At 46.7% G+C, this 26,475-nt stretch overlaps 1 long non-coding RNA gene across 1 annotated transcript; it reads right to left on the bottom strand.

Annotated features, from left to right (window-relative positions):
* Positions 1 to 1,699: 1,699 nt before the first annotated feature.
* On the bottom strand, positions 1,700 to 26,475 carry LOC144291153 (uncharacterized). The gene is made up of 3 exons (XR_013358494.1): positions 26,335 to 26,475; positions 5,333 to 5,480; positions 1,700 to 3,512 (listed from the first exon to the last, which is right to left on the bottom strand). It is a non-coding gene; the product is annotated as an uncharacterized LOC144291153 (long non-coding RNA).

The following is a 26,475-nucleotide window of genomic DNA, read 5'->3' as shown; positions in this document are numbered from 1 at the left end:
AATAGGGCTCTATGACTTTTTCCAACTCTGACCATCTAGCTTCTAATGAAATGCACCTAAAGTCCCACCCTCCTGGTTACCACCTTTTAAAATCAGGTGCTTTTCTGCAGTTCTCAAGACAATGTGGTGGCGTAGGTATCAGCATGCCTGTTTCACAGATGAGGAAGACTGAGGCCCAGGCAACCTAAGGAGCCGGTACAAGGACACCAGCTTTGTCTGACTCAGCCTGGTGGCTCTCCACTGGGGAGGGGGCAAGACTGCTGTGCTAATGGCCAGAGAGGGCTCCAGACTCCAGCCCTCAGGGGAGCCCTCCACTCCAGGGATCATAGAAGCCCCACATAGCTGCCTGCATCTGCTGTGCCGTGCGTGATTCCATGCCTGAGAAGTCTTCCTTGCAATTGGGGTGAAAGATGATGCATGGTGTCAGCTAGGGTCCCCGAAAAGCAGCTGCCAAAATGATGGGATGAGAATTGCAAGGGATTTTTTTTTTTTTTTTGCCTGTGAAGAATTGAGGAGAGAAGGGGCAAGTGTGGGTACTCAGCTCTGGGAAAGTCTTGCCAGCCCAGCGGTGCCCTGTGTGGAGCAGAAGGACCAGGTCCTGGTACCACTGCCACACTCAGTTTCTGGCTCATGAAGAGTGTAGTGTCATCCTATGGCCTTGGTGGGTTCTGAAGGCAAAGAGCCTGGAGGCTGTCGACTCAGTGCTCCCCTCTGGACGTATTCTCCCTGGAAGGGGGAACCAAGCATACCTTACAGCTCTGTAGCTGGGACACTATTCCAGAAAGACCACAGGATCCGGAGCCAGCCAGATCTGCCACTGCCTAGCTGGGTGATCTCAGGCAAGTCTCTGAGGCCTTGATGGCCTCTCTACGAATGACCAGATGATTGCCTTGAGGGTCTGAGGTCCTGCAGCTAACCTGTCTGGCAGAAACTTGGCGGTAGATACATTGAAAGGGTAACTGCTTTTAGATGATCTTTCTTCCTCTGAAGCACTGGTGTATCCCCGCCCTTCTAGGCAGAGGACTGAGAAGACCCCAGATACAGCCCTGTACCTCTGTTGCCTTATCTGGAAAATGGGAGCAATAATAGCATTTCTTTCCTGGGCTCTTATATAGATCAGAATGTGCACTCAGCACACAGGACATAACCGTAACCAGTGGTGATTCCTCTTCTTCCTTCCCTTACTTATGTCTTCTAGCATTTGGTTGCTTATTACAACCAGGCACTAGCCAGGCAGGCGAGAGCTCATTTTATCTCCTGACCATCCTTAGAAATGAGGAGAAGCAGTACACTGATTTTACAGATGGGGAGACTGAGCACAGAGAGGTCAGGCGCCCTCCCCAAGGCTGCCAACTGGGACATGGCAGACGTGGATTTGAACCTGAGCTGTCAGGCTTGGCCCTGTCTGCTTGAGCTAGGATTATTGCTGCTGCTTTTGCTGTTGTGTGGGCTCCACAGGGATGAGGATGGGCACAGCACATGCAGAGATCCTGAGGCAGAAGCATTCCTGGCATTTCCAGAAACAGCAAGGAGGCCACTGGGGCCAGGTCACATGGGGCCTTCTAAGTAAGACATAGGAAGACCTTGGCTTTTGTTCAGAATGGCACCAGGGCCAATCGGGTGTTGTGTAGAGGAAAGGTGCTCTGACTTACATTTTACTTTATTTTTTTAATAAAAAAAAATTTTTTTTTATTGGACGTCAATTTGCCAACATATAGCATAACACCCAGTGCTCATCCCGCGAAGTGCCCCCCTCAGTGCCTGTCATCCAGTCACCCCAACCCCCTGCCCACCTCCCTTTCCACTACTCCTTGTTCGTTTCCCAGAGTTAGGTGTCTCTCATGTTTTGTCTGATTTACATTTTAAAAGGATCCTTGTGGGTACTGTGTTGGCAGTTGGTTATAGAGGGGTCAATGGCAGCACCGGGGATAGCAGCCATGAGGCTGTTAGCAGTAATGCAGGCAAGAGAAGATGAGGGCTTGGTCCAGGGAGGTAGCAGTGGGGCTGAGCACAAGGGGCCAGATTCTGGTTAAAAGAGTCAGTTGAACCATGAAGCTTGAGGATTCAGTGCCTCACTGAATCTTGTTCATTGTTCTTCCTATTTGAGACTATGAAAGGCTCCTGTGTGGTTGAACCGAAATTCTCATTCTTACTCACTCACTCCCCTGCTGGTCTAGCACATTCCCTTCTTTTCCCTTCTTCATCTTAAGTATCCTGTTGACTTAAGTGTTAATTGTTTGTCTCTCCCACGAGAATATCAGCTCTGAAAAGACTTGGCCCTTGTCAAAATTGTTCACAACTATGTCCCTAGAGCCTAGACACAAACCCCCATTTGTTGAATGATTGTATCTATCCAGAGCTGACCTCTGCTCATGTAGGGATATGACATGGCACCTGCCCTCTGGGTGCTCCCAGGTGAATGGGAACCTGGATGTGGTCTGGCCGTGTTATCAGAGTTGGGATGGAGAACACATGGGGTTTTGCCTGGGAGTGGGAAAGGATGTGGGCAAGACTTTCATCTTTTTAAGCAAGCAGGAAAGATTCCCTCCAGGGCTGCAAAGTCAGGAGATGCACAAAAATGAAGTGGCTGGCTGTGAGCTTACATGGAACAGTGGATGTGGGACACATGGGGGAGCTCAGACCCTGTCCAGGGTGCCTTCAAATTACATCTTTATAACTGCTCGTGCAGATCTGTATGTGGCTGAACAAGGCCCTTGGGTCCCTGTTTTGTGCTTGCTGGTCTAAGCCTCTGCTGCCTTTTTGGTGTAGAGAGAAGCCCTGGGCTGGCACATGGCACACATTCACTCGGCAGTCCCCCAAACCAACTCTGCACGATCAACACTGTGAGTTACACTGGCCAGATGCAGGGTCTAAAACACAAGAGAGGTTGAAACAGCTCACTGAGTTTGCCCAGCAAAGAAGGAATCTGAGCTGATGGCTCTCTGAGTTCAGAAATCATGCTCCATCCACTTTATAGTGGTGCCCACACGTTGGCGCATGGATTCCCTCGCAGCCCTTCTTCATCAAGAGGCTGCGGAGGTACGCTGGGCCAGGGCTGGAGCCCATGCAAGCTGCCCTGCTTGCCCACTGGGCACTTTCCCAAGCTCTGGCCTGTGGAAGGCAGTCTTGGTTGCCGGCGAAGGCCCTTGGCACCTGTGTCTCACCACTCAGTTTCCGCAGATGGCTGCTCAGTGGGTCTGTGCCCACTATCCCGGCTAGCGAGGCACAGATCTCCAGCCTCAGAGGAGAGTCTCTGCAGGCCCCTTGTGCAGCACAAGGACCCCTGGCAGGCAGCACTTGCAAACACAGCAGCCCTGCAGGGCGGGCAACACCCCAGATGGCCTGAGTGCTGATACGCAGAAGGAATGCACGGCTTTTGTTTCCCCGGGATCAACCAGCTGCTGCACGGAGGACACTGGAGCCTGCAGGCTTCAGTTGGCCTTGGATCTGCCGCCTAGGCTTGGGCAGCCTTCACGGAGTCACTTAATGTCTCTGGGCCTCAGTGTCCTCATCTGTGAAATGAAGAAGGGGTTTGGCTGACCAGCTCCGAGATGAACCTCTGGCTCTGACATTCTGACCTCATCCTTTCCCTTGTACTGGTTTCATTGGTCCTCTTGTGTGTGTGTGTGTGTGTATACAGAGAGAATATATATATATATACACACACACACATATATATTCATTCTTTTTGTTACCACATCAGAATGAAATTAGCAACATTTAGCAATTAATGCATTTTCTCCCCAAGACTCAACTCTTAAACAAAATTCTGAGTGTTTGACTTTCATTTTAAATAGGTGGCTGTCAGGAGGAATTACATGGCTCCTAAAGACACACACAGACATTATAATTAAAGAGATGCCAATCTTGACAGGTAGTAGGAGAGAAGAGGGCTGTGACAGTGAGAACAGAGAAGGCAAGAGGGATCTCGGGGCCCAGTGGGATAAGACGATAAGCCAGCCAAGTGTCCCTATCAGGGTGGAGAGCTTAGTTTCAGCATCAGCACCCAGATACCCACTGCTAAGAAAAAACGATAATGACACTGGGCTTGGGCACCTTAGTGTTTTTGAAGCGATTTCATGACTCCCTTCAGGATCCCACGATGTTCCAGAAAGGCAGATTTTATTAATCCCATTTCACAGGCTTAAAAACTAAGACCCCAATGGTCAGAGTCCTTTTTTCTCCTTATTTCAGCCACAGCGAGGTACTCTAAACCCCAGACTGGATCTTCAGGATCCAGGTTGAGTCCCAGCGCCGACTCCCTTCAACTGCAGCCAAAGCCGCTCCCGTCTAAGGTAGACGGACTGTGAGGGCAGCGGGGGAGGCGCAAACTCCTCTCTTGCTGGAGGGAGACTCACAGCCCAGGGCTACCTGGCCTGAGGGGTGGTGGGGAGACCCCGGGCCCAAGGGGATCGCCTTGGCGATCAAGGAGTTCAAGGCGTGTGAACTCTGGAGAAAAGGGGAGATGGCAGGTGGGGAACACCCTCCAGAGCGGATCTGGACTCCAGGTGAGTGCCAGGTGGGCGCGGCCTCCTTCCCAGAAGGTGCTTTCCCACAGACCTGTGCTCCTCTGCATTTCGATTCCTGGGCCCTGGGCCGACCTGCCTTCTGCCTGCGGCAGGTGCCCGAGGGGCGTTGGTTGAGGGGCAGCCTGGACTGCGCCCCGTGTGGCTTCCGTAGGTTCTTTCCCTGCGCACCTCACCTGGCCTCCTGGGGGGCTGGCGCTGGGTGAAATCACGTGGCTAAAGGGGCTCTGGCCCAGGAGCCCAGCCGAGGTGAGCTTCCTTCCCTCTTCCTCGGAGTCTACCCTCTTCCCTCCAGCTGGGCCGCCTTCCCCGCCCTGCCCCCATCGTGGGCTCCCCCTCTGACAGGCACCTCATTAGCAGAATCTCTGTAAATAACGCCAACCAGTTAGAGTTACAACAAGGTAGCTCATTAAAGGCGCTCTGCTTGTCTCACTTCCCAATTAGTGTTTCTGCGGGTGCAGCCGCCAGGACTGCGTGTGACAGGGCACCCTTGGCGAGCGGGGTGGGGGGCGGGGGCTGCCCTGGATCTCCCCCAGGGAGCGGGATCGACAGTCCCAGGACTAGGTAAGGTGGCCCCCTCCCTGGCGGCCCGGGGGCCCTGGGTAGTGAGCCTCGAAGAGAAGCGCGAGAGGCAGGCACGGGCACCCCCGCGGGGCAGGGCGCTGCTGCTGTGGGCACCAGCTGTGGGTGCACACCGGGTCGTCCGGGCTGGGCAGTGTGTCCCCACCCTGACCCTTCTATGGTTCCTCTCCCCTGCAGCACGCTTGGTTCTAGATTTTCACCCGATTGCTCCATCAAACACTTACCTGTCCCGGGCGGGCCCTTCTCCTTAGAGTCTTCTTCCCTTCCTCTGGGGACAAACTCAGACTTTTTTCCCATAAGAACTTCTGGGGAAAACACTCTTCTCCTGGGGGTGCCGAAGTCACTGGTGACAACAACGGGAGGGATTTCAGGCTAGAAAGGAAGAGAGCGTGTCAGAAGACGCTGATGGATGCAGGGGTGATGGTGTCCCCAAGGCAAGTCTACTGGGTTGCAGTTTTTAGCCACTTTTTTTTTTCTTTTTACATGAAGAAATAGGCTCAGAGAGGTTCATCCATTTGCCCCAGATCACACAGCCGTAGTCTAGAGCCTGTCTTGGGAGCTGGGGTCTCATGCCAGACCAACACGCAAGGGTTAGTGGGGGCAGAGGGAGCCTCCACTGCCCCTGCTGCCCTGCTGCAGGCGAGCGCAGCCCAACCCCGCCTCCGTCTTTTCTCCAGCTAGGTTTCTCTCCACCTGTTCACACTCCCTTCCGTTTTCACTTTGGGAAGGAACCCGCTCCCAATTTCTCTCCCTCTTGCGGGATGGGATCGATAGTTTTAGCTGGGCAAGGCGGAAAATGAAATTTACATTCAATGGTTTCCATGGCAACCACAGCCTGGCCCAGCTTCTGCTCTTGGGGCACTGTCTTCTGAGAAGAGCCAGGTATCAAAACCTCAGCTCCCGGAGAATGCGGCAAGGGTTTTAAACAGAACTAGAAAAGGCTCGAGCCCCCTTGACTACCACTTTCGCTGCCTGTGTATGATATGGGGGGAAGGAAGAGGAGCCCGCCTTTCCCCCAGTATATCAGAGGATCAAATTGCTTGTAACACTGTCTTCGACATCACCAGGCTAACATTTTGAAGGCTCTGCTACATGCCAGGCTTTGTGCTAAGTGCTAATGCATTATCTCCTTTCGTCATTGCTTCGACCCTACAAGGTAGGTACTGCTGTTATCCCAATTTGCAGATGAGGAAATTGAGCTGAGGGAATATTATAAACTCTGCTCAATGGCTCAAAGAGTCAGAGCCCCCAGACCCTTGTGGTCTTAAGTGTTCTGCAACGGGAGAGCGGCATTCAGAGCTCATGCCGGGGACCCAGAGGTGAGCCAAACCCACTTTCTGCTCCTCTGTGGTCTATAGAGAGGGCTGCAGCATCAAGGTGGAGAACTTAGGTCTACCCTGGTAGCCTGGGTTCCCTTGAACTGTGACTTAGTCTTCAGCCCTGAACTAGGGATCCCTCTTAGGGATGGTGATGGGTTAAATAAACTAAAAACCCGTGAAGCACTCTGGGTAGTACCTGTCACATGGTCAGTGCTCAGTGTTAGTAACTGTCAGATTTGCCACTAGGGTGGCAGACAGACCAGGGGGAGTTAGCCACTGCCACACAGGGTCAACGTGTTCTGGAGAGATGGAGAAAAGCCCAGGGCTGTGAGGACCCCAAAGAGGTGGCTCACCAGGTCTGAGGTCAGGGGGGCTTCGTGGAGGAGACATGCTGTGGGGAAGGACATTTGCAGCAGAGAGATTGGTAGGAGGAAGGAGGCCATGCGGTGTATTGGTCAGGAAGGGTGACAATGTGTCATTCCTCATCATCCCTGCCCACTCAGCGCCTATTTCTCTTCCATCTATTTCAGCTTTCCTTTTGAAGTCTGCTTTTCTCTCATTCTCAGTCTATAGGGTTCTGGAGGGACTGACTCGGCCCCCAAGGTCCACATATGGGCACGCGACTCAGTCCTAACCAGAGACCCGCGTCTCCCTAGCTATAGTGTTTGGTTGGGAGGTGGCCAACGGCTCAAGGAAAGCCAATTACAGTCAATGCATGCCAGATCTGAGATCTTTGCTGGCGCTGTGGTGACAAAGACTCCTTCCATGGGGGTAGCTAAGCTGGTGAAATGCAAATTTGAAGCTGTTAGGGGCTGCGTTTGCCACCACAAAGGGAGAGCCTACCTGAAAATGAAGCCAACACAGAAAAGTGTAGCCTAAAAGTGATAAGAGATGGATTCCTGGCAGTATTCCTTGATCTAGCTGTGCCTGAAGTCCAAAGGCTTTTCTGGCACATAAGCCAATAGAGTTTCTTTTCATTTAAGGCTATGTGACATGGCATTGTGCCTTTTGCCATCACAAGCCTCCTCCTTAATCCATGGCTGGTGACAAGCAATGGAATGAGAGGATGGCAGGTGCCAGGTCATAAAGTCCTAAATGCCATACTGCAGAACTGAAGCTTGAAGCGGATGGGAGCCATTGATCAAAAGCAGAGTGTTGATAGGATCAGTCTGGGTTTTTTTTTTTTTTTTAAGATTTATTCATTTATTAGAGAGAGAGAAGGGAGGGGAGGGACAGAGGGAGAGAGAGTTTTATTTTTTTTTTATTTATTTTTTTAAAGATTTTATTTATTTATTCATGATAGTCACAGAGAGAGAGAGAGAGAGAGAGAGAGGCAGAGACACAGGCAGAGGGAGAAGCGGGCTCCATGCAGGGAGCCTGACGTGGGATTCGATCCCGGGTCTCCAGGATCGCGCCCTGGGCCAAAGGCAGGCGCCAAACCGCTGCGCCACCCAGGGATCCCGGAGAGAGAGTTTTAAATGGACTCCCCACTGAGCCTGGAGCCCGATGTGGGGCTTGATTTCATGACCCTTAGATCACTACCTGAGTCGAAACCAAGAGCCAGATGCTTAATGGACTGTGCCACCCAGATGCCCCTAGTTTGGGCTTTTGAAAGATTCTCCGGCAGCAGTGTACCATAGCAGCTTGGACCAGGCTGGTGAGGTAGAAGCTGGGTCTGACCTAAGGCAGGATATGTTAGTTCCTTATCATTGCTGAAGTAAATCATCACAAACTCAGTGGATTGAAACAATGCAGATTTATTATCTCACAGTTCTGGAAGTCAGGGGTTTGAAATGGGTCTCACTGAGCCGAAATCAAGGTGTCAGCATTCTTTCTAGGGAGGAATCTGTTTCTTTGCCTTTTCCAGCTCCCAGAGGCTACTTGCATGTCTTGGTGTGTGGCCTCTTCCTTCATTTTGAAAGCTCCAGCCTCCACTTCTGTAATTTCATAACCTTCTCTGACCCTGACCTCTGTGCCTCACTGTTATAAAGACGTGATGACGCTGAGTGCACCTGGGTGAACACACTCCCACCTTCAGATCCTTAACTTAATTACACCTGCAGTGTCAGGTCACATTCCCAGGTTCTGGAGATTGAGACATGGACATCTTTGGGATCATTACCCAGCCTACCACAGGCGAGGCAGTGGGGATGGAGGGGAGCGATAGAGCAGACATGTCAAGGGGGCCAGCACCCCTTGGGCGTACGGGTATGGGTGGCGAGGGAGAGCCCATCATTTCCCAGGGCATCCATGGTGGCCCCCATCTGTGGGTGTTGGATGTTTCCGATGGTCTCCGGCAGCCTGTACACAGGCACAGGGAACACAGGCAGACAGATGAGTCAAGTGTGACTAGACTCTGCCAGAGAGGGGGTACAATGGCTTGATTTGGGGCAGCAGCAAGAGAGGGGTTGATGTCATCAATTCTAGAATGTAAGCAGGGAAAGAGGACAGTGAAGACAGAACTAGCAGGTAAGAGGGTGGAGTCAGTGGCAGACGGAGCTCACGTCTGCTGAGTGCTGGCCGTGTGCTGGCCCTGCTGTGAGCTGAGCCCACATGCACTCTCTCTTCTTAGTGGCCCTGCCTTCTGCCCATCACACAGCTCCACTCCAGGGGTCTGTTGGGAGCCTCAGAATCAACAGGCACCAGACCCAGCTCCAGCCTCTCCCCCACTGTTCCCTCTGCAGCTTTCCTCGTCCACAGAGGCTTGGGCCGGACGCTGGGTGTCCTTCCTGGTCCCTGTCCTTCTCTCACATTCCCACACCTGGAGCCTATCGCCTCCTCCTTCAATATCCTGGGGGAATTGGACCACTTCTGGACCTCTAGTTAGGACCAGGTGACATTGCATCTTGCCTGGATTGTCACAGCAGTCTCCTGAGGGGTGTCTTCTCCCCTCCATCTGTGCCCTATACATCCTTCCTCTGCTCCAAATCCTCAAGAATCTCACCTCACTTGGAGTAAAAAGCTGGTCCTGACACTGGCCCCAAAACCCAGCAGGCTTGGGCTCCAGTTATTGCTCGGCATGTTCTCCCCATCTCTCCCTCCTGACCCCACCCCAGCCACTGTGGCTTCTTTCTTTTCCACAGATGTGCCAGTCTCCTGTCAACCTCAGGGCCTTTGCATCTGCCTGGGACTTTCTTCCTCCAGACATCTGTATAACTTGCTTCTTCTGCTATGTAGGCTTGGACTCAAATGTTACCCTTGCAGTGAAGCCTTTGCTGAGCATCCTGTATAAACCGCTAGCCCTCTCCTGCACCGCCCCAGCAGAGAGGACTGGCTCCACCATGACATGCATCCGCAGAGGCCACACAGGTACAGGGTTGAACCGTGCCCTACAAGAGATGGCCCATGGTCCTAAAACACAGGAGGATGAGGCTGCGATTGCTACCAAGAGAACTCCTTCCCTGGAAGTTTGTATTGTCTCCCGGTCCCCCTGGTGTGTGGGGCCCCATCAGAACAGTGTTGCAGAATGTAAAAGCACTCAGCTGAGGTGAAGATGTGGCTCTTCAGAGAGGAGTGTCCCACATTTCACACTGAGGCCGTCAGGCCCCTGGTTTTGGTGTCAGGGTTTTGTACAGGGTAAGGCCCTAGGGATCTGGTTCTTTCAGTGCCTCTTCTTTTTGCTGCATGTAGGTCACAGCCTGTCTGGATCTAAAACTGGCCTGGTGTCTCTACCGGGTGACCCAGTGAGGCCTTGCTGGGTGTGTTTAGCAATCACATTGTCACTCTATGCATTTTAATTGTTATGTTTTATTAACCTCCCTCCATGAGGGCAGAGGTTTTGGTCTCTTTTTATATGGCTTTATGCCGTTCCTCGACCTGGGGCTGGGGCACCATAGGCACTTAGTGAATATTTGTTGAGCGAATGAAGTGAAGTCATTATCAGGGCCATTTTGCAGATAAGGAAACTGAGGCACAGAAAGGTCACAGCCAGTCAGGGGCAGAGGTGGGTTGCAAGCCTAGTTCCAGAACCCGAGCCTTCAGGCTCCTTGGTTCACAGCTCCCTGTTGGTGGGGCATTTCTGGAAAGGTTGGAGGAACGGGTATGGCAAAGCCATGAAGAAAGCACTCTGAAAGAACTGGGATTCAGACCCCGGGTTTAGTGGTGCTGACCCTAAGGGTGTGGCAAGGGTCTGGTGGCTGAGATGGAGGCCAGAGTGCTAGATGATGGGGTGTCCACTTGGCTATTGAGTTCCTGGGTGGAGAAGAAGTCTCTGGGCTGGGGCCAGAACCTTCAGCAGAATGAATGAGGGCAGAGGGTGAAGGCCCCTAGGGAGGGACAGAGATGAGTGAGATTGTGACTCCTGGTTAGGTTGGTGCTTAGGAGCTCATTCTCTTTCTATGGCTCCTTAAATTAGCTATTGTAGGGCCAGGCAGAGGCTGGTAAGGTGGGCAGGGTGCCCTATCCACAGGGGTGCTGTTTCTCAGCTGATTCCAGGCAAGACTGCCATCTCAGTGTTTCAGACTTGGATTTTTCAAAAAAACGGAGAAGTCTGAATGTTTAATGTGAAATCTTCCATTTTCTTAACCTTAACAACAAAATCAATTTTACTCTTAATTTGTTGACTTGCACATCTGTTCACAGGGGATGGTCCCCTCCCTCTCTGGCCCGTGTGCCCAGTGTCTGCCTCTCCACCTCCCCAGCCCAGGGCAACCTTGGTCATTGGTTTCTACGTCTCCTTTCAGAGTGTTGTTAGCATGAATGAGCAGATATAAATATAAGCTCCATTCCTCTTTTATTACATAAAAGATGGTGTACGTGTGCTGCTCTGTGCTTATTTCACTGAGGAATAGCCAGGAGACCTTGTCCTGTTGATACCTGGAAAGCTGCTACTTTTCTTTCCCTCCAACAGCTGTATAGTATTCTTCTGTGTGGATGGATATGCCATTTAATGTAACCTGGTGGCTGTTACCTAGGGGTGAGTTTGCCCTGACAATGTCTGGAAACAGTTTTAATCGTCACTGACAGAACATGTGTGTGTATGTCCACACATGTGTACATGTATGCATGTGTATATTTGTGTGCATGTGCACATGTATATGTGTATATATGTCTATTTGCATGTGTGCATATGTCTATGTGTTTGTGTATATGGGTACATGTGTGCATGTGTATGGGTATACATGTGTGTATGCATATGCATAGGTGTGCATTGTGTGTTTGTGTGCAAGTGTTATTGTCATCTAGAGGTTAGAAGTCAGGGATGCTGCTAAACATTCTATAATTCACAGGACAGCCCCATATACACAACAGAAAATTACCATGTCTAGGTATGGTTGGCAGGATCAAAATGGTAGAGTAAGATGATCCTGAGCTCATGTCTTACAGACACACCAAAACTTCAACTATATATGGAAAAACTATATCTGAGAATAAACTGAAGACTAGTAGAAGAGATTTTTCACAATTAAGGATATAAAGAAAAAATCACATGGAGGTAGGTAGGAGGGGCAGGGACACAATCTACTCAGGAGGGATATCACAACTGTAAAAGCTCTCCCTGAAGAACAAGGGGTCAAAGCCCCACATTAGGCACTCCAGTCCAGGGAATCTACACTGAAAAGATGAGCCCCCATAATGTCTGGCTGGGAAAACCAGTGGCACTTATGTCTGGGAGAGCTGAAGGGCAGTAGGAAAGGGAGACTTCACTCTTAAGGGATCTCACACTCTTACTTGCTCCAAGACCCAGCACAGAGGCAGCCGTTCAAAAAGCACCTGGATTATATGGAAAGGAAATTCACTGACTGATTTTAGGGTGTGTGCATGAGGGGCAGAGATCTTTTGGAATGTTCACCAGGGGTGCAAGAACTGGCAGGCAGTAGTTTTTTCAATCTCCCACCTAGCTGGCCTGGCTCCATTTCTGACACTCTCCATCTACCATACTATCACCACTTGCCTCATCATGGTATTCTTGTGTGGACTGGTGCAGCCCAAGTAGCCCCCATGCAACCACACCCTGTAGGTGGCTTCAAATGGTTCCACCCTGGGGAGCCAGCCCCATACACTATAGTGCCTGCAGCAGTGTTGGCTGGGCTTCTCAAACAGATGGGCCTGGGACTGCCCCACTCACTATAAGTCCACACCGACTGTGGCCCACCCACAACAGGAGAGTTCATGCATCCCACACAGGGGACACCTCTGGGGTGCCTGACTCAGGTGACCAAGGGAGTTCCACTACTGGGGTCCAAAGGACCTCTTCTACATAAAGCCACCCCTTCAAGACTGGAAGATGTAACTGATCTACCTAATCTATAGGAACAAACACAGAGAGTTAGGCAAAATGAGGAGACAGAAAAATAAATTCCAAATGAAAGAACAAGACAAAACCTCAGAAAATGTATTAAATGAAATGGAGACAAACAATGGACCTGAAAAAGAGTTTAAAGTGATGGTCATAAGGATACCCACCAGACTCAGAAGAATGGATGAACACAATGAAAATTTCAACAAAGAAATAGAAAAAAAAAATATATATATATATATATAAAACAGAGCTAAAGAACTCAATAACTGAAAAAATACACTAGAGGAAATAACCAGCAGATTAGATGATGCAGAAGAATGGATCAGTGATCCGGAGAACAGTATAGGGGAAATCACATAATTGGAATTACAAAAAGGAAAAAAAAATTTAAAAATGAAGATAGTTTAAGGAACCTCTGGGACATCATCAAGTATACACATATTTGCATTCATTATAGGGGTTCCAGAAGGAGAAAAGGAGAGAAAGGAGCAGAAAACCTTTTTGAAGAATTAATGCCTGAAAACTTCCCTCACTTGATGAAGAAAATAGACATCCAAGTTCAGGAAGCACAGAGAGTCCCAAATAAGATGTACCCAAAGAGACTCACACTAAGACACATTATTATAAAAAACAACCTGAAAAGCAACAAGACAAAAACAACTAGTTACATACAAGGGAATGTTATAAGAGCTTTAGGTGATTTTTCAGCAGAAACTTTACAGGTCAAAAGAGAGTGGCATGATATAGTCAAAGTGCTGAAGGGAAAAAGAAACCCTGCAAACAAGAATACCCTACCTGGAAAAGTTATCACTTAGTATTGAAGGAGAGATAAAGAGTTTTATCTTTAAGACAAGCAGAAGCTAAAGGAGTTTATCACCACCAAAATGGCCTTCTAAGAAACGTTAAAGGGGCTTCTTTAAAAGGAAAAGAAAAAGTCATAACTAGAAATAAGAAAATTATCAATGAAAAAATATCTCATTAGCAGAGGTAAACATATAGTAAAGGGAGTCAACCACTTATAGAGCTAGTATGAAGGTTAAAAGACAAAAGTTCTAAAAGCATTTAGACCTACAATAATTAGTCAAGGGAAACACAAAATAATAAGATGTAAAATATTATGTAAAAGGCATAAAACACAGTGGTAGAGGAATAGTAAAAATGTAGTGTTTTTATAATGCACTTGAATACACACACACACACACACACACACACAATGGAATGTTACTCAACCGTAAGAAAGAATGAGATTTTGCTATTTCAAACAACATGGATGGACCTAGAGGGCATCATGTTAAGTGAGATAAGCCAGACAGAGAAGGACAAATACTGTATTATTTCCCTTATGTGTGGAATCTAAAAAAACCAAAACAGATGAACAAACAAAATCAAGCAAGAACAGAATCATAGATGCAGAGAACACTCTCGTGGGTACCATGGGGGAAATGGGTGGGGGATGGGCAAAATGGGGGAAGAGGATTAAAGGTAAATACTTCCATTATAAAAGAAACAAGTCGCAGAAGGTAATGTGCAGCATAGAGAATATGGTTAATAATATCGCAGTGACTTTGTATGGTGGCAGATAGTAGCTAGATTTATACCGGTGATTCACTTTGTAATGTATATAAACGTTGGATCACTATGTTGTACACCTGAAACTAGTATGATATTGTACATCAATGACACGCTGATAAAACAATTATCTTGCTCTAAGTGTTAATAGTGCTGAGGTTTAAAAATACTGATTTGACCTATCTGGCATTGCCATATTTAGTAAATGATATTATGGGACATACTGTCTGTGTACTTATACTAAAAAGGCATTTATTGTTTATCTGAAATTCAAATTTAAAGGAGCATGATGCATTTTATCTGGCAACCTGAACCCATCCCCTGTTGATGAAGGCATTGGCTGTCTACAGTCTTGCAGTATTACAAAAAATGTAGCAGTGACAGTCACTGCATGTCTTATTTTGTTCATTGGCAAGTATATCATCTCTAGGATAAATTCCTTAAAGTGGAACCATTATATCAAAGATTAAAGGTTTTAGTTTTGTAACTTTTCAATTTTTGCCCAATTTCCTTTCGTTTGGATTCTATGAATTTACACTAACATCGGCAATGTATGAGAGTGTCCGTTTCACTGCAACATTGCAAATAGAGTGTATTGCTACACTTCAGGATTTTTGCCATTTTGATTAGTGGGAAATGTGAATATTTTCAAAACATTATGAGTAAATTCAAGTGGAAACTGCAAATATGAAAATCTAGCTAGATTCAGTCCATGGGAAATCAATTTGCTTGTCCACTGTATCCCTTTTATGTCCAATTTTCATTATAGCTATGTGAAGTGACACTTCCAGCCCAGAGAGGTGAATTAACCTGTCTGAGGTCACACAGCAGCTGCGTGGGAGAAGCAGTCTCTGATCTTCCAGCCACACTCACGGAGCCTTTGTACCAAGGTGATCTAAGATGGGCAGGGCAAGCCCGCGCTCTCCTTCCAAGCCCTTCCTGAAACTTCTCCTTGTCCCATTATTGATCACCCGTTTAGTTGGGCCGTTTGTCTAATGCACGTGGCATCAGCAGCAACTCTAGGCCAAGGGGGAGTGCAGAGGGACTTGTTGAAGGCTGGACGGTCATGTTTGACTCAGCTAATTGGTTAAATAGATTCTCCTACATGTGCAGCGTTGAGCTTTCTGCTTCGATAAGGCATAATATTAATTTTAATTAAATCTCTGAAGGCTTGGCCAGATATTTCCATTTTCTGAGCATGTCCCTTGATCACGGAGTTTTATTCCCCTGAGGCGAGGCCACTGGGAAGAGCTGCCCTCCCCTAGGACTCTGAGTGCAGGGGAAACAGGTCAGAGGAAGAGGAGGTGTTGGGAGAGCAGTGGGGGGCGGGGGCGGGGGGGGCGGGACAATACACAAGACCCAGGACCTACTATGTGCTGGGCCTGCGCTTGGGACTTTCCATATTTTGTTTAATTTAAAAACACAAAATGGAGATTTCAATCCCTGTTCTAGAGCTGTCGAAACCGTATCAGAAAATGAAGAGGTTTGTTCAGTTCAGGGGACTTAACTGCCTAGTGTGGGGTCAGGATCTGCCTAACTCAAAGGTCACGGCGGTGACGTCTGCGGTTCGGGCCACTTGGCACCCACTCTTGTCCTCTGGGGCTGTGCTGTGACTTCCCTGTAGGGAACCACCTCTCCCCTCCCGGTGCAATTCTGCTCGAGCTGACCCAGCCCTGACCCTTCGGAGCTCGTCATCCTCAGCCAGGTGACCCCCTTGCCTGCCCCCGAGGTTTAATCTTGAGACTGGTTTTAACGGTTGGGGAAAAAGATCGCTGTCTTCCTGGGTGAGTCCGGAACTGGGGGAGGCCACCCTATGGAGAGTGATGCCCACCCTGCGGGAGAGAGAGCCCAAGAGACGGAGGAAGGCGTGGAGACAGGAGAGGAAGGCACGGGATAGTGTCCCGGAGCCCGAGATTCAGGCACGCCCGAAAGGAGGCTACCCCTGACATTTGGAGTTGTGTACGCCTGTAAAGTATGCCTCTCTCTTTTCTCCTCCTCCCCCTCTCCTCCTTCCTCTTCTCTCCTTCTTGTATAAGCCATTTTGCGGAGCTTAAACACAACCAATCTGTTTCAACTTTGACTCCAGCTACTAAGGGGTGGAGCACGGTTAAGAGGAGCCTTCGGGTCAGCTGTCTTGGCTCCGGCCTCCTGCCCTACCTGCCCCTGGTTGGGGCTTGTCTCCCTGAGAGGGCCCAGTCCCTCCACTAGTCTGACCAGTGTTTTCACTGCTGGCTTCTCACTCGTGTGCACCTGCCCATGACAGGGCTCTGGCACTCACTTCCGTCCTCCTCTTTGTGCCGCCCGTCGGCTCAGGTTCTGAGCCCCTTGGTAGCTGATTCTCCCCGCTGCCTTTGGGCCCGGGCTCCTCTGCCCCAGAGGCTGGGGGTCACCGCATCCTGGAGCTTCGGCACTGAGCCCAGACCCCAGGCTGGGGAAGGCGGTCCAGCTGCCCAGAGACCCCAACGGTGGGAAGACATGGAATGCTCTCATGTGGGCGTGTGAACACACTGTACACACATGCACACGTGTCCTCTATACATCCATTTGTGGGTGTCCCTATAGGGAGAAGGCAGGAGGGCGCACTCAGAAAATGGTGGTGATTGACTGATTGCTCTGAGTGGTGACTTTTGCTTGCAGAGTATCCTTCCAAATGATGTAAGTTTTCTAAAATGAGCATGCATTATCTTTGCAAATTGAAGAATATAAATATCCATCATTTTGTGGCTTAAAAGTTAATTGCAAATGTAATACATGTGAACAATTGCAAAAAAAAAAGATAAAGAAATTTTCTTTCTTTCTTTTTTATAAAAAAATTTTCAAACAAAATATAATCAATACTCCCCAGAGCAAATGGAAGTGCTCATTTTATCCTAGCTCTTCCAAAACGAGATCCAATCAATTCTTATAATTTTTACCAATCCAGTGGGCAAGACCCAGAATCTAATTTTTTGATTTAATTTGTAGTTTTCTGATTAGTGAGACTGAGTTTCTTTTCATATGTTTATGAAGTGTTTGTTTTTCTCTGTGTGCGAATTTCCTGTTTATATTCTTCACCATTGTTTCTTCTGGGCTGTTTGTGTTTTGCTTATTACGTTAGGAGCTCTTTATCTCTTGTGGATATTAGTGCTTTTCCTGTAATAAATGTTGTAAGTGTTCTCTCCCAGGCTGACATTTGTGTTTGAAATCTGTTTATGGTGTCTTTTCCCACATCGTCGTATGTTCTCGAAAGAGCTTCTCAGTCTTTGGTTTTGCTTAGGAAGGCTTTTCCCATCCCAAGTTCCGACAACGTGTACCACAGTTTTTCCTCACAATTTTATAGATTCTTTATGTCCAGAATTTTGATCTATCTGATATTTCTTGTCGTGTGTGCTGTGAAGTAGAATGCCAATTTATGGTGTTCAAGATTCCCATTTATTCAGCAAACTGTTTCTGAAATTCCTATACTGTTTCATTGCTGCTGTTATTAGTAGTGCTGTTAATTTGGGGGCCATTCTGTGCCTTCCACATGAGGGTGGGGGCCAGCTTGTAAGTTCTTCAGAAAAATTCTGTTGGGTTTTTGATTGCTGTTACATTGAATTAATTTATTAATGACTGTACTTAGTTATTGGACACTAGGCAGGGGTAAGACAGTGAGTTGATTATTAACCCCTTATCTCACCATCTACTAGCATTCCTCCATGCAATGTCTTTTTTTTTTTTTTAAAGATTTTATTTAATTATTCATTAGAGATACAGAGAGGCAGAGACACAGGCAGAGGGAAAAGCAGGCTCCCTGTGGGGAGCTCGATGTGGGACTTGATTCCGGGACCTGGGATCACGCACGACCTGAGTCAAAGGCAGACGCTCAGCCTCTGAGCCACCCTGGTGCCCTGCAATGTCTTCTTTGAATTTTATATTAATTATTTTCCCTTTCTCCCCTGATCTCATCTCCTATGTAGGAGCCTACTAATTTGTTTGCTAAGTGTCTTTGGATAGTTATTAATTGTTATAGAATATTCAGTATTGTTTTGTGTCAAAATACTACACATTTTTTTTTCCAATCATGATGTTTTAAAATATGGCAATGTGGCTGGCTGTCTATATCAAATTTGTTGCTTCTAGCAGCTGCATAGTATTTCTTTGGCAGCATAGCACAGTTTTCTTAAAAAAAAAAAAAGGTTTTATTTATTTATTTGAGAGAGAGAGCGCAAGCAGGAGCGGAGTGGGGCAGGAGGAAGAGTTGAGGGGAGATGGGGTGGGGGCAGGCAGTCTGAGAAGCAGGCTCTCTGATAAGCAGGGAGCCCAAAACAAGGCCTCTATCCCAGAACTTGGATCATAAGCTGAGCTGAGGGCAGATGCTTACTGACTGAGCCACCCAGGCATCCCTAGCAGTTTCCTTTTCTTTCTTTCTTTCTTTCTTTCTTTCTTTCTTTCTTTCTTTCTTTCTTTCTTTCTTTCTCTTTCTTTCTTTCTTTCTTTCTTTCTTTCTTTCTTTCTTTCTTTCTTCTTTCTTTTTTTTTAAAAGATTTTATTCATTTATTCATGAGAGACACACACACACACAGAGGCAGAGACACAGGCAGAGGGAGAAGCAGGCTCCATGCAGGGAGCCCGATGCGGTACTCGATCTCAGGACCCCGGGATCAGGCCCTGGGCTGAAGGCAGACACTCAACTGCTGAGCCACCCAGGCATCCCTAGCACAGTTTTCTTAAACAGTCTCCTGTGCTGGGTCTCAAGGATGCCTCCAGCCCTGTGACTCCATGAGCGATGCTCGGTGAACCACCTGGTGCATATCTTCCTCTGCGTATCTGCTCCCGTTTCTCCAGGGCTTGTAACCGAGTATGGCTTTACTGACTATATCACTTAATTTTCAGTAAACGCTGTCTGATTGCTCTTCAGGACGGCTGCACCCGTTTTTATTCCCACCCAATGCATGAGTCTTCCTGATTCCTGTATCTTTGCCAATGCAGGATATTTTCTGACTTCCTAATTTTTGCCTCTGTGATGGGGTACTTGTTAGAATGTGCATTTTCTGATTACGAGTGAAGTTAAGCGTCTCTCCGTGCACTTAAGAACTATTTGGGTTTCCCCTGCTAGGAGCTGCCTCATCATATCCCTTATCCTTTTGCTGTGTGGTTGATTATCTTGTTGTTAGCTTGCAGGAGTTCCTTGCATATTCTTGGGTTTTAGATATTCCTCCAACTATCACTTGGCCATATCTTTGCCTAAGTGTCCTTACGGAACAAAAATGCTTCGTTTTGATATAGTCGGATGCATCTGTTTTCTGCTGTATAATTTATGCTTTTATGTCTTGTTTAAGAAGTCTCTTCCTTCATCCTTAGGTCACAAATAAATTCTCGTGCACTGCTTTTTCTATTAGCTTGACAGCCTTATCATTCGTGTTCAGGCTCACCTTAGTAAACAATCAATATATACTTCGAATATGAAGTTCCCTTTAGTATATAGCCAAAGGTGGAGATTCAGTTTTATTTAGTCACATATAACAATTATTTTGCTCATTTCCCCCACTACTGCCTCTAGTAGTGCTTGGGCGAAGTTGCACAAAGTGCTCCGACAGGTATCCACAACTGATTTGTCATTTTAAAGACAATATATCTACCATGTTTGTGTCCAAACGTTGGGGGCCTGGGGGCCTGGATGTACAGCTTTTACCAGGATGAAGAAGTTCCTGTGTATGACCATACTTCTTGTGGAGTTCTTATCATGCAGAAATAGGTATCGAACATTAATAGGTACCATTTCTGTGTCTACTGGGATAATGGTGTGATTTCTCCCTTAGGTCATAAATGTGGCTGTTGTTGATAAATATTCCAATTTTATTTTATTTCATTATTTTTTTAAAAAAAGATTTATTTATTTTAGAAAGACAGTGGGGAGGAAGGACAGAGAAAGTCTTTAAGAATTATTTTTTATTTTTAAAAGATTTTATCTATTTGTTTGAGATAGAGAGAGAGCATGAGTGAGAGAATGCACAAGCAGGGTGAGGTGCAGAGGGAGAAAGAAGCAGCCTCCTGGCTGAGCAGGGAACCGGACATGCCTGAGGCTTGGTCCCAGGATGTTGGGATCATGATCTGAGCCAAGGGCAGACGCTTAATCCACTGAGCCACCAGGTGCCTCTAGATAATCTAATTTTAACCCATCCTTCCATTCCTTGTATAAATCCTACTAGACATGTTACTTTTTAAAAAAGAGTAGTTCAGGGGTGCCTGGGTGGCTCACTTGCTTAAGCGTCCAGCTCTTGATTTCGGCTCAGGTTGTGATCTCAGGGTCATGAGATCAAGCCCTGTGGTGGGCTCTGTGCTCAGTGGGAAGTCTGCACCAGATTCTCTCTCTCTCCCTCTGCCCCTCCCCTCCTGCGTGCTCTCTCTCTTTCTAAAATAAATAAATAAATCTTTAAACAAATAAAAAATAAAAGGGGGTTATTCTTTGAAGTGTAACCTGCATACAGACGAGAGACCTGAATAAGTGAGCACAATCCTGGGAGTAGAAACAGAGCAATGAGCATCCGTCCCCTCCTGGTCCTTAGCCGGCATGGGTGACCACATTCTGATTTCAGATGCTAGTGATGAGTTTTGTCTGCTTTAAAATTTTATATAAATGGAATCATAAGACGGATTGCATTTGGAAATACACCATTGGGTTTGATTAGCAGATGTCAGATTTAGAATCTCTGCCACTATGTTCGTAAGTGGCACTGCTCTGAGATTTTCTTTCTTGGTCCTGTCTCTCCGGTTTCAGAGCCAATAGCATTCTTTATAAAATGATCAGGGCAGCTTTCTCTCTTCCCTTCGTTTTTGGAACAACTTGCCTTTTATTAAGATCTGTTCCTTGAAAGTTTGGATGAACTCACTTGTAAAATGAGTCTGGCCGTGAAGTTTTTTTTTAGAAAAGTGCGTATTTGAGACTATTTGGGCTCCTTTAATGGTTATTGATCTCTTCAAGCCTTCTATGTCTTCTTGCTCCAATTTTGGCATTTTATTTCTTGCCGGACATTTATCTGTTCTGTCCAGGTCCTCAAATATGTTAGACATGCAGTTGTTCATAATATTCATTTACTTGGAATATTTTTCTTATGTCTGTAATTCTTTTCTTTTTGTTGTTGTTGCTGTTCTGTATTTTATTTATTTGCAGTTTTCTTTCCTTTTCGGGTCCATGGGGAATTTTAAAAAGTTCTCCCTTTGTCCCTGATTTCATTTTATCATGTTATGGTTAGAGAATGGATTCATATGATACCGATTCCTTTTTTAATTCAGAGCGGCTTCATTCGTACTTTGCTACGTGGTTGATTTTGTGACTGTTCCATATGCCCTCAAAAATAACACATTTTCCCTTTGTTGGAATATCTCTGCTTCTGTTTGTTGTTTGGCCAGTCTGTTTGCTCTGTGGGGAGATGTGTTAAAATCGTCAACCACAGTTTTGGTGTAATCTGTATTCTCCATAGTTCTTTCAGTTGTTATGTTACATGTTTTGAGGCTGTATTTCAGGTGAACACATGCTCACCGTTATTATTGTATACTCTCCATCCATTGTCCTTTTTAACAAAATAAAATGTCTCTCTGTCCCTTACGAGGTTTTGGTCTTGAGTCTTGTTGTTTTTCCCTTCTGAGGCTAAAGCCGCTGTGCTGGCTCTATTTCTTCCTTATTTGCCTGTTTCTTTCTTCCCCTGTTCCTTTTATTTTCAACCCTTTAAGCGTGGCTCTGCCAGAATCATATTACTAGATTTCTTTTTTAAAAAATCCTCTAAGATTTCCTGCCTTCTGTTTGGTGCAGTTACCCCACTTAGACTTAGTTTAATCCCTGTTCTCCCAGGATCTATTTCTCCCGAATTCTTTTTTGTTTCCTATTTATCATACTTTCTTTAGTTTTACAAATTTTGCCATATTTCAAGAGACAGATCTTATCTTCTACGGCTGATGTGAGAGAGTTGGGTACTCCATTTTCATCTTTTAGTGCTTACCCCCGACACATTTCGAGCCTTACTCGGGAGTGTTCTTATTCCTTGCACATTATCAAAGTAGCTTCTACTTCTGCAGGGAAATGTGAACTCCAGAGGGGAAAAAGGCAGCGTCCTGGGAGCCCGAAGACTTGGGGAGATAAGCAAAGACAAACCGGGACCCCTTTCCGCCGTGCCTGCCTACTGTTCCTCACACCAAGGGGAGAGGCTCGAGTTACTTCTCTTGGTTCGGAGGAGATGGCAGGAATGGCAGTCTGGACCAGGTCTCGAGAATCTTCAAGCGTCCCCAGAGTCTTTCGGGATTCTGTGCCCCCACCGCCCTCTGCCCTCGCCGTCCTGGAGGGAGAAGCCAAGCCACCAGGAAAGGCACCTGCAGGTACGTACCAGCCGCCCGGCTGACCTGCCAGCCGTCAGGGTGGCGTTGACCGCTGGCGTGTCAGTCCGTCCCTCTGGGCGTCCGGTCAGTCTTCTGCCCCAGCCACCTCTGTGTGCGGCGGCATGAGGACCGGGTGAAGGCTGCCCAGGCAGCCGGGCGAGCCCACAGAACCTCGAGACCTAAGAGTAAATCGACATTTTAAGGCCGGACTTCCTGGGTGGTTCAACCATTTAAACTTAACTTATGACCGTGTCCTGAGGTGGGGAGGGCAGGGAGGGGCTGCCAGGGCCTGGGGCCTCTGCGGTCATCGGCACCCCACTGCCCCCCACCAGGGAGGGCGGCCTTGGCGCTGCCTCTGGGAAGTGAGTGAGTCTGGTCTCTCCCTCCTTGGAGAGGTGCTGAGTGTTCAAGGCCCCCTGAGACTCAGGAGAGGGAAGAGCACCGGACAAACGCGTCTCCTGTCCTCATCCATGGCCACGATGCCTGTGTTTTCCACTCTGGAAAGTCGTCCTTCCCCCTCCCTACATGCACACACTCTTGCACACACACACACACACACACACACACACAGTCATTCACACACAGAAATGGTCACACACACAGTCATGCACACACATAGACTCTCACACAATCATTTACACACAAAGACTCTCCATGAACACATGGACTCACACACACTCACACTCCACACTCACACACACAGATTGTCACACACAGTCACACACACACAGACTCACATACACCACACACTCACACACATGCACAGACTCTCAGACTGTCACAATCACACACACAGACTTGCACACACCATACCCACAGACTGTCACACACACATTCACACACACAGATTGTCACACATACAGAGTCATACGCACACATAGACTCTCACACAATCATTCACGTACAGACTCTCCCATGCACACATGGACTCACACAAACTCTCATACTCCACACACTCATACAAACAGACTGTCACGACACAGCCACAGCCACACACACCACACACACTCACACACATGCACAGACTCTCACACACACAGTCACAATCACACACACAGACTCACACACACCACACACACAGACTGTCACACACAGGATCATACACACACGCAGATTGTCACACATGCAGTCCTACACACATAGACTCTCACACAATCATTCACGCACACTCTCCCATGCACACATGGAATCACACACATTCTCACACTCCACACTCACACACACTCCCCCCGCCCCACACGAGCACTCAAACGCCTTCTGTCTCACAGTTTTCCGCCGCTAGCTTCTCAGATCTGTCACCCTCCCTCCCTCTTCTGTGGCGTCACCAGTGTTGGGTGTGGGCAGGGAGCCAGCAATCTGTGCTGGGTATCTTGTTTGCACTGAATTTATAGACTCCTTTGGGGGGAGAATTTGTCTCTTTGTGCCCAAGAACCTAGTATGTTTTTCTACTCAAGTTTTCCTTTATGTTAAGGAAAACTGAGCATTTCTTTTGTATGGATTGTGTTATATTTATTACTAATGATTTTCTGATTTTTGTGTCTTCTGTGACTAGGATACGGTTTTTCCCTGAATATTTTCTAATTGGTCACGGCTATTGAGTCTGACCACTTGCTTTACTCTTTTATCCATTTTGATAGTTTTTCCAGGTGAGCAACCATATCATTTGCCAGATAATGACAGTTTAATTTTTTTTTCCTTCCAGAGGCCACTTTTTCCTGTTCTTATTGCAGAGTGCCTTAGGACACAGCCTTGGGAATTCCAGTACATTAGTTCTGCTGGCTCCATAAGCCTCTAGGGCTAGCCCAGGCCCTAGGGGGTTGAGCCTGGGTATACCATCTTGTGCTGCGCTCCCTGAGATCTCTCGGGGGTGGGGGGGGGTGGTTGAAGAGTCGGGCTGAAGGGGGCATCCTTGTTTTGTTCTGGACCTTGACAGGAATGCTTCTCAAGATCCACTTGAGGTATCAGGTTTGCTCAAAGTTTCTAATACACAGTCTTCATTAAATCAGGGAATTGCCCTTTTGTACCTAGCTTACCGATGGTTTTACAAGTCAGAAACGAATGTCAAATTTTATCAAATGCTTCTTTGGGGGTATCCATGTAACTGGACACATGGGTTTCTGTTTTCCTCTTTTCGTATAGTAGATAATATTACATTTCTGCTGTTTGAGCTATCCAACTCCTGGACTGATCACGACCTGTTCATCTTTTGATTATGTTGTGGCTGTCATCTATTAATATTTCATTTAGGCTTTTGGAGAATTTTTAATGTGTGATATGGGTCTACATTTTTCTGTTTTGAAACTATCCTTGCCTACTTCTCTTCAGAATAAATAGAACGTTTTACAACTTCCTCCTTCTTCTCAAACCTACATTTACAATGGAAAAATTTTAAAATTTCCTTTCGGGGCTCCTGGTGCTTCAGTCAGTTAAGCGTCTGGCTTTGGCTCGGGGCATCATCTCAGGGTCCTGGGATGGAGCCCCATGTCAGGGATCCTTGCTCAGTAGGGAGTCTGCTTCTCTCTTTGTCTCTGCCTACCCTTCCCCTGGCTTTTGCTCTCTCTCTGCTCATTCTCTCTCTCAAATAAATAAAATCTTTATTAAAAAAACCACTTCCTTTCATATATAACTCTTGAATCAAAAGGTAAATCAAAAGGACAAGAAAGGTTGCTTAGAAATGAGCAACAGTGAGAGCATGATATCAAAATTTGTGGGCTCTTGTCAAATTAAAGCAAATACTTATTTGAACACAAAAGTACATTTATTTGGAAACAAAAATGCCTAGAAGTAACTGTTAGTTGAGAATTCTCCAAGACACACTTTAAAGTAGAAGTAATTTTTTAAACTCTAGGGATGAGTATAAGAATACATATGTAAATGTAAAAACAGGACTGAAAAATGCCCCCCCTCCCGCCGCCGAAACTATCCACAGAGATTAGCTCAAGGAGGAAAAAGAAGTTGGAGAGAATGACAATGATTATAAAGGGGTGCTGAATTAATGTTTGATTCTATAAACATCTATACTGACTGACTCTTTTACAGACAGAACATATTTTCATATTGCATTTGCTTTTTAAAACCAATTAAAAAAAATAGATCATGCCAGCCACTTTGTCCAACCACAGTTCAGGTAAAATGAACTGAACAAGAGGCTAGCATCCCAAAACTATTAATTTGGAAACTTAATAACATATCTAAGTAACATGAATTAAACAATAAATCAAAACTGAATTACCAACTATTTAGAAATGAACAGTAATAAAGACACTACATATAAAAACCCACAGGATAGTGCCCAAGACCTGTGTACTTAGAGGAAAATAAATAGCTTAAATGTAGTCATTAGAAAAAAGATTGAAAAGACAAGGAAACTAAGTGTTTATCTCAATAAGCTAGGAAATGAACATCAAAATAAATCTAAAGAAAGCAGGCAGAAGAAATTAATGAAGAACAGGGGCAGAAATTAATGAAATAGAATAAAACAACAGTAGACTTGAGCTATAAAAACGAAAAATAATTCTTTGAAAAAATCGAGAAACTAGACAAATCCAGCAAGCCTGATCAAGAAAACACATCAGTAACCATAAAAATGAAGAAGGAGTGTGACAGCTACACAGATATGTGAAATTATAGGAAAATGCAAATTTTATGCCAATTCATTTGACAATCTAAAGTAAAATGAAGAATTTTTATGGAAAAAAACATATATACACCATGTCACAGATGTGACAACCTGACTCACCCGACCTCCATCCCAATTCCCTCTGACCTGCCTCTCTCCATTCCAGAAACTGTATTTCCGATGTGCCCTTGCAGCTGGATCATGTGACCTGGACTCAGTCAAGCAGATGCACCAAAGCAGGTCCAGAAGTGAAAGGGAGGAGCCCGAGGTGGAGTGGGTGGGGTGGAG

Source organism: Canis aureus, chromosome 19, assembly GCF_053574225.1.
Source record: "Canis aureus isolate CA01 chromosome 19, VMU_Caureus_v.1.0, whole genome shotgun sequence".
NCBI classification, from domain to species: Eukaryota; Metazoa; Chordata; class Mammalia; order Carnivora; family Canidae; genus Canis; species Canis aureus.
This window is presented reverse-complemented; position numbering and strand designations above follow the sequence as displayed.